The 15,143-nt window shown below is 36.0% G+C and overlaps 1 pseudogene; it reads right to left on the reverse strand.

Annotated features, from left to right (window-relative positions):
• Positions 1-10,446, reverse strand: part of LOC136838083 (uncharacterized) — a 31,802-nt pseudogene extending 21,356 nt beyond the window's left edge.
• Between the last annotated feature and the right edge of the window lie 4,697 nt (positions 10,447-15,143).

Below are 15,143 nucleotides of genomic sequence, written 5' to 3' on the forward strand. Positions count from 1 at the left end.
GCGATGAACAAAAAGGCCTGGTTGGGAACACTAAACATCAGAGAATTGAATAATAATAATAATAATAATAATAATAATAATAATAATAATAATAATAATAATAATAATAATAATAATAATAATAACAACAACAAGAACGCACATAGTAATGACGAAAATAATAAAATCATAGCAGTCATACTTCCAGAGAGAGAGAGAGAGAGAGAGAGAGAGAGAGCACCAGCAGCAGCAAGCAGCATTATTTACAGCACATTCATCACGGCGTTTTAGAACCCTAACTCCCCTCCCTTCCTCCTTCCCCCGGGTAAGTATGCAAAATACCTTCGAAGGAGCAAAGAGAGAGAGAGAGAGAGAGAGAGAGAGAGAGAGAGAGAGAGAGAGAGAGAGAGAGAGAGGCTCTCAACAGCCGTATATCTGAGTGCCGAAAATGAAGACATTAGCTTAGACAGTTGGAGCTATAAAGATGCACGCGGCGAAGCCCTCTGATGTGTGGGGCTTTAGGTGAGAGGTGACGCCCCGGTTTTGTGCTGTGGTTTGAGAAGGTGCTTCCGCCCTATTTCGCCCGGGAAGAGATGAGGTGGAGGAGGAGGATGAGGAAGAGGAAGGAGAGGTGATGGAGGAGGAATAGGAGATGATGGTGGAGGAGGAAGAGGATGAAGTGGAGGAAGAACAGGAGGAGGAGGAGGAGGAGGAGGATGAAGTGGAGGAGGGGGAAGAACAGGAGGAGGAAGAGGAGAAGAAGAAGAAAAAGAAGCAGAGGAGGAGATGGAGGAGGAAGAAGAAAAAGAGGAGATGAGGAGGAAGAAGAAAAAGAGGAGATGGAGGAGGAAGAGGAGATGATGGAAGAAGAAGAAGAGAAGATGGAGGAGTAGGAAGAGGAGGAGGAGGCGAAGGAGGAAGAGGAGGAGAAGAAGGAAGAGGTGGAGGAGGAGGAGGAGGAAAAGGAGGAGAGGTAGGAGGAGGAGGAAGGGCTTTGGGACGCGGCTTGGTCTTAAACCCGTGCATTGGGTGTTTAAGAGATGCCCTTTTGGGTGACGGGGAAAAATGGCATTAGTTAAATAAAGGAATATTTAATAATGATAATAATATCCTTTATTTCAGCTCAGGGCCATATAAGCCATACTACCCTAAGGCAGTTCTATTTGTATTTTAATAATGTACTAGCATTTTTATCTATTTATTTGTTAATTTCAAGTTTTTTTTGTATTTTTTTAATAACTGATCTCTTCTTTCTGTATTTTCTATTCCTTCTGTCGCTTCTTTCGAACACCATATTCTTTGGAAGTTTGAATTTCAAGTCAGTGGCCCCTTTAGTGGGCTTGTTCCATATGAATATGGTTCAGCATCTGAATTATAATAATAATAATAATAATAATAATAATAATGTGAAGAGATATACAAGGTAGGCACAATTCAGTACACAAAATAGAGGTATACGAATTAAAAAGTAATAATAATGAAAGGCTACACCCAAATGATACTTGTATTTCATTTCAAGGCCATATACAGGTACACAAGGTAAATACAATAAAGTACACAAATATAAGTTACACGAATATTAAAAGAAATATTGAACAGATATCGTCAAGTATTGTAGACCAAAATAATGATTATATAAAGGAGTTTTTTTATATTAATGGCAATAAAAATTATTTTGTACGATTTCAGGTCAGACGGGAAATAACCGTTGAAGCTTCTTATAAGACTTGAAAATCGTGAGTATGAGTTTTGTGTAGAACTCGTACAAATGAATACATGCATACAACCACTGGCCCCCTTAGGGAGGGGTAGTGCCGTCAGTGCACCTCACGGGGTACACTGCAGGCATTACTAAAGGTTCTTTGCAACACCCCTTCGGCCCGTAGCTGCAACCCCTTTCATTCCTTTTACTGTACCTCCATTCATATTATCTTTCTTCCATCTAGCTATCCAGCCTCTCTTAACAATTATTTCATAGTGCCACTGCGAGGTTTTTCTCCTGTTACAGGTTTCAAACCTACCTATTCCCTATTTCCTTTCCAGTGCTGAATGACCTCGAAGGTCCCAGTGCTTGGCCATTGGCCTCAACCCTATACAATCACTGACTTTTGTATTATTTCCAAGTAAAATTAGGTTGTGAAATTCACTGAAAAGGAGAAAATTTTGCTCGTGATTATATGAATATTTGAAAGGTATTTTAAATCTTACTGTTAAATTTTTCAACCGGCTGGATTTTCTTTTGATAAGATCGATTTTAAGTTAAACTTGATAAACAGGTAAATGCGATTGAGTATTGACATGTTTGGCAGATCTGATGTAACCTAAACTATACCGGTGAATTTGACCAGTTTCTTAAGATTTAAGATATATAGCATTTTGGAAACATGCTACTACTACTTATGAATATCCACCGATATTTTTTTTTATTATATATTGATATATTCATGAACACCAGCGTGTTTTGTAAATGGCCCAAAATCTCGTCAGTTATAAACGAGGAACTATTTTATGTTCACAAACATTACGCCACAAATATCGTTCAATATCCGATTCACTATGCTTTAGTAACAACTGACAACCAGGGGGAATTATAATTGATAAGGGGTTCGTCCCAGGCAGGATTCGAACCGGTGCCTGGTTTAGAAACAACGATTGACAGTTCTTTTTATACGGAGTGGCTAAAAAAAAAAAAAAAAAACTCAACCATCATTGGGACATTCATAACTGAAAAGCTGAACCGTGGCTGAAGCCCCAGGGGTGTATTTCTTCCCCTGAGTTTTTTACACTGTAAACTCCTCCTAACCTGGCGTAATTTAATCAAGAACTTTTCCCTAACATTATTTTCTTTTCCCTTATTTTTCCCCTGTGTTGCGTTTACCCTGGGTCCTCGTACCCTTCCTCCCCCCCTCCTCCTTCCTCCTTTCCTCCCTTCCTCCCCTCACCCTATTCGACTCCCTTTACTTAATATTCTTTTTTCCCTCACCTCTTTTGCTGTAATTCAATCCATCCAGTCTCTTCAGCCTCAACCCCTCGTTCTTTTCTTCTTCCTATACCACCTTCTCCTCCTTCTCCTCCTCTTCCCCTTCCTCTCCCATGACATCCTCCCCCTCCCAGGGTCGCTTGGCTGCCTGCTGGCTGGCTGGAGGAGTTAATATCATAAAATAAATTGAAAAATGTGAAACCGGGAACGCCTGCTTCTCCTGTGAAAGAGGAGAGGCGAAGAGTGGATTTCATATAAACATATATTACGGGGATTCACAAGACACCGTCGGCGGCGATGCTGCTCTGAGTGGCATTAATATGCTTAGAGAGAGAGAGAGAGAGAGAGAGAGAGAGAGAGAGAGAGAGAGAGAGTAGGAGAATACTGTGTGACAGGGCTTCCTAACAATATTTAGAGTTGGTCTCTCTCTCTCTCTCTCTCTCTCTCTCTCTCTCTCTCTCTGCGTGTTTGTACTAATATAAAATTTTGCGTTTTACATTGAACATAAAAATATACATATATGTCATATATATATATATATATATATATATATATATATATATATATATGCACTGACATATTTATATATATTAAAGGCATTGTATGCTATTAATTGCTGTTGGGTCAAAGTTAAGGTCATCATAAGAAGTCAGAGGTCATGCAGGCATTTAACGTCAGTATAACTTTTGAACTACACAAAAAGACAAGACCTCATGTTTGGCATGCAGAGAGGTCAGGGACATCGGCGAGGTCATGCATAAAGGTCAAAGGTCAAATTGTAATTTGATTTGTTTATATATACATATAATATATGTATATGTATATATATACATATATATAAATTTGCGTTACTGCGATAGGTCAGTGACGTTGAAGATGTAAATTTCACCACATTAATTAATTAAAAATAAGGCATCTTTAAGATAGTTCCTAGCAAGCCTAAGTAAAGAATAAAAAACTTATATGTTAAACATTATACCGTAAGGGTAAGACAGGATACAAATATATTACCTAACTAATTTGGATTGGGAAATGATATTAAAACATTACATGCCATTGCAAGTAAAAAGAAACAAGTAAAAAATACGCCGATGTTTCTTCGCCGGTAATTGAGTTTTCTGTACAGCGTATAATCGAGGCCGCCGAAAATATATCTATCTCTTGGTGGTCTCGGCATAATGCTGTATGAGCCGCGACCCATGAAACTTAAACCACGGCTCGTTGGTGGCCTGGCCTATATCGTTGCCAGACGCAAGTTTATGGCTAACTTTAACCTTGGATAAAATAAAAACTACTGAGGCTAGAGGGCTGCAATTTGGTATGTCTGATGATTGGAGGGTGGATGATCAACATACAAATTTGCAGTCCTCTAGCCTCAGTAGTTTTTAAGATTTGAGGGCGGACAGGAAAGAGTGAGGACGGACAGACAAAGCCGGCACAATAGTTTTCTTTTACAGAAAACTGAAAAAGAAACTGCGTCACTTTTGGGAGATTCCACTAATGTGGCCTACGTTTACAATTTATTCTTTGAGGCATTTCACGGTAATTTTTTTATTCCTCCCAATTCAGTCTTAAAAGAGACACCACTTCGAATGGTCTCCTTCTTAGAACTTCTAGTTTAAAAATGTACAGTAGTCTGACTTACCAAATTATGAATTGCATTATTGAGTTTATCATTAGATTTATCGAGACTCAGGATCAGTACTTTTAAAAGAACACTCTATATTTATCATGCTTGTTTACCAATATGTCCAGTACGCAAACATTCTAATGCAGGGAATGATGTACCCAGTACGAATCACTTTCACTGAGGAAAAGTTAATACTGTATTCGTGTAAGTCAAATCAGCGTCTAATGCTACCGCTGGTAATAATGTATTATAAGCTAAAATTAGGTTAAATTATAAGTGAACACATTGGTCACACAATTGATATAGCGTAAAAATGGCTGTTGGCTTTTACGTTAACGCAAGTGTCAACACTTGCAAATGGTTTTCAAAAACATTTTATAGAGTCGAGGGATATTGTTTCAATGGCCCCTTTCATCATGGTGGAATAGAAATACTTCTTGATTATAGTTATGTTTATTTGTCACTAAATCACCGCTTGAGTGAAATGTCCCTTAAAAAAGTTATTTTCATTATAATGTTGTAGTGCAGTAGCGTTCTTGAAAGTTCTTTCTCGAATACCTGACGTCTGCGCGCGTGCACACACACATATATATATATATATATATATATATATATATATATATATATATATATATATATATATATATATATATATATATATATATATATATATATATTCGCTCTACCTCGGAAATAATATATTTTCATATATGTTACCCGAAGGGAATTTTTAGTTGATAATAAGTTCGTCGTCTCATGGGCTCGAACCACGGAAGACAAGAACTCAGGACGACAGTGACGCATTAAACCACACGGCCTTCGGGTAACATATATATGAAAATATATTACTTCGAGGTAGAGCGAATTAGATATTAAAGGACATTTGTAGCTTAATGCTTGTATATGAATCATTCATATATATATATATATATATATATATATATATATATATATATATATATATATATATATATATATATATATATATATATATATATATATATATATGAATATTATATATATATATATATAAATGTATATATATATATACTGTATATATATATATATGTGTGTGTGTGTGCGTGTGTCGTTTATATGCTTATGCATTAAATCCTTCGTTCATCTATGTCAATATATCGGTACGTAAGTATGTACATATGTACATACTCACCGTACACGTGTGAGTGCGTGAGCGCTCAGGCTGTATTTCAATAAAGCTTCTGAATTCTGTTAGCTTAATGGCATATTATTTTCATATTAGAAATTCCAATATTGTCGTCATGTACACGCTACCTTGGGTACCTCTCTCTCTCTCTCTCTCTCTCTCTCTCTCTCTCTCTCTCTCTCTCTCTCTCTCTCTCTCTCTCTCTAGTCCTCATGGATCAATGATACCAGACTCAGACCCAATTGGGAGAGGATAGTATAGACATGGTTGCTTCATTAAAAAATCAGATATGCCGCTATTGACCTAAGCAGTGATTTATGTGTCTGGTAGATAGCCGATATTCGTGGGTTGCAGATGGCGTGAAAAAGAGAGGAGAGAGAGAGAGAGAGAGAGAGAGAGAGAGAGAATAAAGCAGGCGTAATCAGTGGTTAATATTCCGGCAAAAAGCCCTTTGTTGGCCGAGTCGGTTGAGCTTCAGACCGTCATTCGATGGGCCGGAGTTCAATTCCCGCAGCCGGCTGATGAGAGTTAGAGGAATTTATTTCTGGTCATAGAAATTCATTTCTCGCTATAATGTGGTTCGGATTCCACAATAAGCTGTAGGTCCCGTTGCTAAGTAACCAATTGGTTCTTAGCCACGTAAAATAAGTCTAATCCTTCGGGCCAGCCCTAGGAGAGCTGTTAATCAGCTCAGTGGTCTGGTAAAACTAAGGTATACTTAACTTATTCCGGCAAAATTTATTATTATATTATTATAGAGAGAGAGAGAGAGGGAGTAAAACAGGCGTGATCACTGGTTAATATTCCGGCAAAATTTATCATTATTATTATTATTATTATTATTATTATTATTATTATTATTATTATTAGAGAGAGAATAATACAGGCGTGATCACTGGTTAGTATTCAGCAAATTTTTATTATTATTATTATTATTATTAGAGAGAGAGAGAGAGAGAGAGAGAGAGAACAAAACAGTTATGATCACTGGTTAATACTTCGGCAAAATTTATTATTATTATTATTATTATTATTATTATTATTATTATTATTATTATTAGAGAGAGAGAGAGAGAGAGAGAGAGAGAGAGAGAGAGAGAGAGAGAGAGAAGAGAGAACAAACAGTTATGATCACTGGTTAATATTTTAGCAAAATTTATTATTATTATTATTATTTATTATTATTATTATTATTATTATTATTATTAGAGAGAGAGAGATCATTAGAGAGAGAACAAAACAGTTATGATCACTTTTTAATACTTTGGCAAAATTTATTATTATTATTATTATTACTATTATTATTATTATTATTATTATTATTATTACTATTATTATTATTAGAGAGAGAATAAAACAGGCGTGATCACTGGTTAATATTCCGGCAAAATTTATTATTATTATTATTATTATTATCAGAGAGAGAGAGAACAAAACAGGCATGATCACTGGTTAATATTTCGGCAAAATTTATTATTATTATTATTATTATTATTATTATTATTATTATTATTATTATTGGTTTTATTGAGTATTTATTATTGCTACTTCAGCTGCATTTATTTTATAGAAGACTTTTATTTTCCTTATTGCGGACTTCTCTTCATTGGAGGTGCGTGCTAACAGCTCGCCTACATTTGTCATTTCATGGTGGAAAGTCAAAAATTTGGATTCTGCTTTTCATATATTCTATACAGTTAGAACATTATAACTTATACAGTTGCCTATACACTTGTTGCCGCGACGTTTCGACAGACTCTTCTGTTATTCTCCAGCGGGAGCTAGTAGAGGACTGGCAGTCTTATACAGGGTTGCCAGACTGCCGAGAGACCTGACGGCCAAACTTTTACCCCTTCACGTCCAAAATTCGGCCAAATGTTTCAACAGGCCTACTGACATAATAACACTAAGCATTTTTGACATTTTGTTTTATCATCATGACCTTGACAGTAAACATGGCGATAAATAAATATGTAAACAAAGAAATACATATGTAAATAAACAAACACTTTGTTTTTTTTATTTACAAACATAAAATGGAAAAATGCAAAGATAATAAACAACAAATGCTGACACGCACAAACACACATACGTTTATTTTAACATACATGAAGATCACTGCACGTGAGAGAGAGAGAGAGAGAGAGAGAGAGAGAGAGAGAGAGAGAGAGAGAGAGAGAGAGAGAGAGAGAATTAACATACACGATAAATATAAGGTATACACTGAATATATTTACACATATGTGTGTGTGTAAGATGATGATGATGCATAACACATACTTTCACTCACAATATTTATTTTTGCTAAGGATGTTATTCCTCTTGAGGATGACTAAACAAAAACCCAAATTACAACTAAACCCCCAATCCAAGTGATAAGGACACTCTTTTATCCCTCCAACCCTCTTCTCCGTATATCCATTTTCCAATGATTTTTTTATATATATTTCTTTCACATCTTACTCCCTGCTGGCGTTATCTAAATCTAATCTATAGGCCTATGTATTTAAGATAGTCAAGAATCATACATTAACATGTGGATATTGAAATTACGAGAAAAATAATCTGGCATAAGAAAAAGGGTGAGAGAAATGCTTACATTCATCTTATGAGATGTTTACGGATGGTTGATGATGTCAAAACTTAATTACTGAAATTCAGGAACTCAAAACAATTATCAGCTTCATTCTCTTCGGTACTTCTCTCATACATATTAGTTGACTTGAATAATTCCAGCATAAGTGGTGTAACTTTAAAATCTCGACAGCATTTACCTTGGAACTGTAAAATCTCGACAGCATTTGCTTGGAACTGTACTCTAGTTATGGCCTCTAACATTTCAGAACCCAATCAATTTCTTGATTTATTTTTTACATTAGCTACTGTAGAAAACATCCGCTCAACTACTGCATTACTTGTCGGTGTTAAAAGACAAGCTAACGCATAATTTCCTAATTCCTCAAAAGGCTTTCCACCTGTCGAACTTGTGTACTGTACTACCCCAGACCAAAAAGATGATGATTTCTTTGGAATTTGCCCTTTAAATATGGATTCTTCAGCCCAAGATACATGTATAATCTTTCTGTACTGTTGCTCGATAAGATCCTCTTTTTCCTTAAGAGGGTGAGGCATTGGAAGCTCTTTGAATGGAACTCGTTCGGTCTGACTTAGTACCTTGCATGGTGATAGGGCACTTTAACCTTTGAAAATTCCTACAGAAGCTGGAAGTCTTTTTTCCACTTGGTGCAACGCTTCCGTCAACATAGTAGCACATCGATTTTTTACCTCCTCTATTTTACGCACTGCTTCAGCAGAATGATGGTGTTGCAAAAGGAATCTATCTGATTCTTATGAGAATTTGCCCCAAAATCAGTAGAATTTAATAATAAGGGTTTCCCACTCCTATCGAATAGTCTGTCTCGTAGACTCTTGTGGTGTAAGGTCAACACTTTTAAAAGTTCTGCTGGGTCTCCATCAGTTCTTTGAAAGAGTGAATTAACTCTTTCAAATTCAGTAACTATGGGAGATATGAAATGAAAATATATAAGATTGACTGGATCATCTAACATTTCAGAGATTTCCCTCGCCTAGTAACGGCAAGATGCGTCTGCATTGGGATGTGCGACAAGGAAGTAAGCTTTCAGCTCTTCCCAGTTTGTTAGTATATTATAAATGACCTTTCCACGTACTAACCAGCGGGTACTGTACACGAGAGTTTCTGGAAGGGAAGGGAACTGGAGTGCTCTTTCTCTTCCTCCTCATTTGGATTCATTGTCATGAACAGTTCTTCTTTAAAAGCTTCTCTGCAGATATTGCTTTTTGAAAACCACTTGGGCACTTCTTGCAAGATATAACCAAGATTAGAAGGTAGTTTTTCAAATGCCTTTTCGATACACAAGGAAAGAGAATGATAGACACACTTGTTCAGCTGGCAATTTGGAGACTGTTCTCTTATTCTAGACCAAACCGAGTTATGTTCACCTACCATGGAAGAGGCACCATCGCTGCCAAACCCCACACAATTCGACAACTCCAATCCTATTTCTTTCTTTGTGTTACTTAGTGTTTCAAACTCTCGACCTGCAGTTCCAACAACAACTGTTAGAAGGCTTCCAAGCTCAGTGACAGTATTGCATCTTGAATTACTTTAATATCTAAGAACAATGCAAAGATGTTTGTTTATTGCAACATCAGTTGACTCATCCACGAGTAAAGAATACTTTCTTCCCTTTACATCTTGTTTGACTTTCTCAAACAGTGCAGGTGAGATTACCTTGGAAATTAACTTGCTGCATGTTGCACGATGTAGATGCAAATTCTCAAGTTCGCTACCTTTTCCATTCCTTTTCATGATTTCACCAAGGTGATCAATGCTTGCTATTGGACAGTGGCAAGTTATAGATACTGCAAACTCTAACTCCACTCGTTTTATTTAATTTTCATTTTTCCTTGGAGTGACAGTTACAGGGAGTGCCCTAGACTGTGATGATGCACTTATCCTATTCATGTGTCCTTTTGATTTTTCATGGTCTGCCAAACGAGGAGCTTTCGGAACTATCTGGGTTTATAAATCTTACAAAATGCAGTTTCACTTCCATCACTGGCTCTACAAACCCACACATATTTTTCTTCCCAAGATTTGTTATATTTTCTTCCACTGTCATAGCAACCTTTCCATTTGTTACCTGGCATTTTGAAAAATATAACTAGTACCGTAAGGTGTTAAACATAAGTTTGATATGGTAGCTTATAGATAGAATTGACTCAGTAACTAAATCAGGGTGCTTAAGCAATCTGTGAACAGTAGAAATATAAAGTTGGCTTTAAAACTTAGATAAAAATAGGATAATATAACAAATAAAATGTTTGAATTGTACATAACTTAAGTAAAATAGGATAATATAACAAATAAAATGTTTGAATTGTACACTCATTCAAAAAATGCTTTGCAACATTGCTCCAGAATGTTTCGTTCACTAATTTCATTTTTCTCTGTAAGCTTATATTAGTAAATTACAAGAAAAATAAAAGCTTAAATTAAATTAAGCAAGGCATACAAAACTATTTTAAAAATCAATAGGATGTGTATATTATAGCCTATATATCTGTGCATATATAGGCTATATATATGAAATATAGGTAGAGTGTATCAAGTAATCTAATAAAGGACTATTCAATTCTTTTCACTGTAGGGGTGTATGTATAAAAATTTACATACATAAACACATAATCATATCAGTATGGTATGTATGTATACTGTCACGAAGTGATCAAGTACCTGGTTATTACACAATTAATAAGACCAAAAGTTACCTCACTTCAGCCAGACACTTGAAACCTCATAACAAAAATATTAAGACTGAATACTCTAAAGGTACAGTGATCCCTTAAAACTTGCTTATCACCTGAAAAATCAATGTAACTTTATCAAGTTATGGGTGAGGTAACAACTAATAGGCTATGAACAGACTAAGTGGAAAATGGTCATCAATTCATCAAACACTATAACGGTTTCCCTGGTTCTGTTTCACTTTGATAAAGGAGAACTAGACAGATATATCACTTACCTGGTACACATTCATTAATTTCTCTAATCACTGGTGGTCAAAATGAAATGCTGTGCTTTTAAAACTTTAAACAGACAAATTTATTTCTAAGTTCAAAAGTTATAGCAGAGTCCACAATCTCAAAAAGATTTACTATTACTTGACAACAGTGTAAGAATTAAGTATTTCTTAATCAAGATTAATTCACAGAATTTTAATTTATCAAGAAAGCAATTTGGTTAAGTAAAATTCGAACCATTAACTCTCACTCAAGTTTTAAATATAAGTCTGAACAACTGCAACTAGCCCAAGTGTTCACTAAGACATTAATAAATGGGAGTCAATACAGGTATTCACTGAAATCTCAATAATAAGTATGCACTAACAAAATGCTAAGTAATCACCAACACAAACTTTGGAAAAACTGTGTAATTATAAAATTGGAGCAATATGATAACACTGACATATAAGAATGAAATATGCAAAAATGGAAATATACCAACGGCAGTTTCACTAAGACAAAAATATGTTTAAAGATTATATCAGTCTTTCAAAAGATTACCTTCACTTTAAAAAAAAAAAGCTAAACTCACGTCTTTCTAAAACTTCCTCAAAGACAACACTGCCAAGTCACAATGATATGCACTAAGTAGAATATAGTTAGCAGCAAGACACGTTAGAACTCACTATAAGAGATATTATCCACCTCTTATCAAAATAATAATCCTCTATCACAACAACAGTACAAAATATATCAAGTAAGAATCTTACCTTCTTCAACAGAAAATAGTAAAACACATTTTCACAATGCTTGCACAATATAAACACCTTAGATCATTCTTACAAAATGTATACACTTCATGGGTGAATTTGACAAAACTTATGCTTTTGTGGAAGGAGGATAACCAACTTTATATATATATATATATATTAGACACATATACTGTATATGAGAGAGAGAGAGAGAGAGAGAGAGAGAGAGAGAGATCTAGAGAGAGAGAGAGAGAGAGAGAGAGAGAGAGAGAGAGAGAGAGACAACTGCTATCTTTGAATTCCCCAAGGGAACTCCTGGGTCACTCTGATTTCCATTTGAATATATATGGTGGGTCATAAAGGGTTACTAACTAGTCTTTTCAGTCTTTGAATAACGAATTTCTCCTTCCACCTCTCAGTGTACATGATACATAAAGTATACATACATTATACATACAGGTATACATGTACAGTATACATACAGGACTGGAGCTTCAAGCACCTTATCTCAAGACTGACATTTCCTGTCCTGGGTTAAGCAGCTGGTTAAATAGAAAAAGTATTTTGAGACCAAACTGGCTCGGCTGTTAGCGTGCCAACTTCATCTCTCTCACTTCCTCACTCTTTTCTACTCAGATTATGAAAACATAATACACATAGACAAAGTTAATAACTATGGAACAGACACACATGGTAAACATATAATAAAGTATTCTGGCCGAGGAATGTCAACTCATCAAGATAAGCAAAGTGGCCCTTGCCTTTCTGCCTTCACCCCAAACACCTGTGTTAATACAGGATGTGGTGATGTAATAATGGTTCAAAAATATCTCTCTCTACAGCACTTAAACTTTAACTTCCACAAACACAGTGTGTTACAAACATGAATGATTATACATTACAAAGTCACCTCAAAACATATGAAATAGCTGAAAATTATATCAAAATACAGAACACAAGAGTCATCTGTAGGAAATAAACACATCTCAAAATTGTAGACATATATATATATATATATATATATATATATATATATATATATATATATATATATATATATATATATATATATATATATATAATTGCAAAAGGAAACATGTTATTTTCATATGCTTTTGTGTTAATGGCTAAAGTAGTTGCAGTTACAAATGCAACTTTAAGTTAGTGTCCTAGTGATTTTGGGAAATGTTGCAGAACATACATGAACGAGGGTATGGCAAATAGATAGATGAACATGAATGAAACGTAAGGCACTTATAAACAGTAATATATGGATATACTCGTAGTTACTAGCAAAAGGCATATGAAAAGAAAAGAAAATAAATAAACAACGTGTCTTGTTTCCAAAACCAACCTATGGAAACGATAAGAAGTATGGTCACTTATAAAACCATGCTATAGGCGTACACATATTCGATTTGTATAATTAATACAAAATGTTGTCCCAATGAAATGTAATTAGAAACACTCGTAAAAAACCAAAATCAAAATTTCTTTTCCCGATACAACACTAGTCTAGAAAAAAAAAATTGTAGCATAATACAAACAAAGATACTCCAGTGTATGTAGTTCCATGCACATTCACACTTATAATAATCCTTTTTAACAAAAACTTGTAGCCTAATATAAACAAAGATACTCCAATGTCTGTAGTTCCACGCACATTCACTTATAATAATACTTATTAATATCGTCTATAAAAATTCCTAAGAAAATAAAAACCACTACACTCAGACCAAGACGTACGGTATGCCAGTAAATGTTTACTAAAAGACTGTAATGACTAGTGTCGTCATTCTTGTGATATTCGATCAGTATCTTACTACTGGAAGCTTCATCTTGAACATGTACAGTGTGTGACTTTGTCGGTATGAAGGCAACACAACTGCATACTTGTCTAGAAAGTCGTCTGTATTGATGTAATTTCATATGCAATGGCAATATCACTTATAAGAAATGTATTATTACAATTGGTTAATGATATTAGGTAAGTAAGATGGCATAAAACCATTTTAGAATGGAATACGACCAAAGTCTGGCCAAATGGTTTGGCCATGAATGTATATTTTTTTACGTCCAGTCATTTTTGTCTACGGCCAAATTTGAGGAATCTGGCTGTGAAAACGACCAAATGGAAACCCTGCTGGCAGGTTGCATAAGTCATTCCGAATTTATACAGGGGCTTCAGCGGGGGGCCATGGATGGTGAATTTTGATTGGTTGCAGTCGGTGAGCTTCAAGCCACATTTCCGCAGTGAAGCTCAAGCCTGAGTGATCTTCTCAATCTGGGAATGTTACTCATTCCAGCGTTCCCATTGGCCTGCCATTGCGTGACTTCATGCCGACTGACATCATCGGTAGTTTGGCTGCTATTGGGCAGAGGATGAATAACATCATTGTTTCCTCTCACTCTCGTAGTTGGGGGGTTGTCTCGAAGGGCACCTTGCTCTTCAGGGGCATCTCCATTCTCAGGGTTGTCATGTTCAGGCATTTGTTGGATTTGATGAAGGGCTTCAACCTCCTCCTCACTGTCTGCTTGGACAAAGACATCATCGATACATCGTGGATATTTCTTCAGTCGCTGGAGTCTCTCGAAGACATGTTCTTCTACAGTACCCATGTAAAAATTTGCAAAGAGGACGCCCAAAGAAGAGCCCATCGCAACACCATCCTTCTGTCCATACAGCCTACACCAGCAATTGGGAACTAAGACGTTGGAGTTGCGTGACCTGCACGACAAAGCAGCCCACCTACACCAGCAATGGATGAACGCCCGGCAGCAGATGAGCAGACCCACCGACAGAGGAGATGGAGCACCCAAAGCAGAATGACCTGGTCCCCTGCAATACTTAGTTCCCATGAATGATGACAACCTGAATGAGATCAACCACAAAGATGGCCAAATTGATGATGAACGTGTCCCCCACCTGATGATGAATACTGAAGAAGAAGTTCTGGCCTGTCCCAACTGCCTTCGAGAGGATGATATGACCCAGAGCATGAGGGGCGTCATACGGAAACTCACAGCCCTCAACGCTGGCAAGCTACGAGTGCCGCAGCAGCATAAAGGCTACATCAACTTGACAGATTT

Source organism: Macrobrachium rosenbergii, chromosome 4, assembly GCF_040412425.1.
Source record: "Macrobrachium rosenbergii isolate ZJJX-2024 chromosome 4, ASM4041242v1, whole genome shotgun sequence".
Taxonomy (NCBI): Eukaryota; Metazoa; Arthropoda; class Malacostraca; order Decapoda; family Palaemonidae; genus Macrobrachium; species Macrobrachium rosenbergii.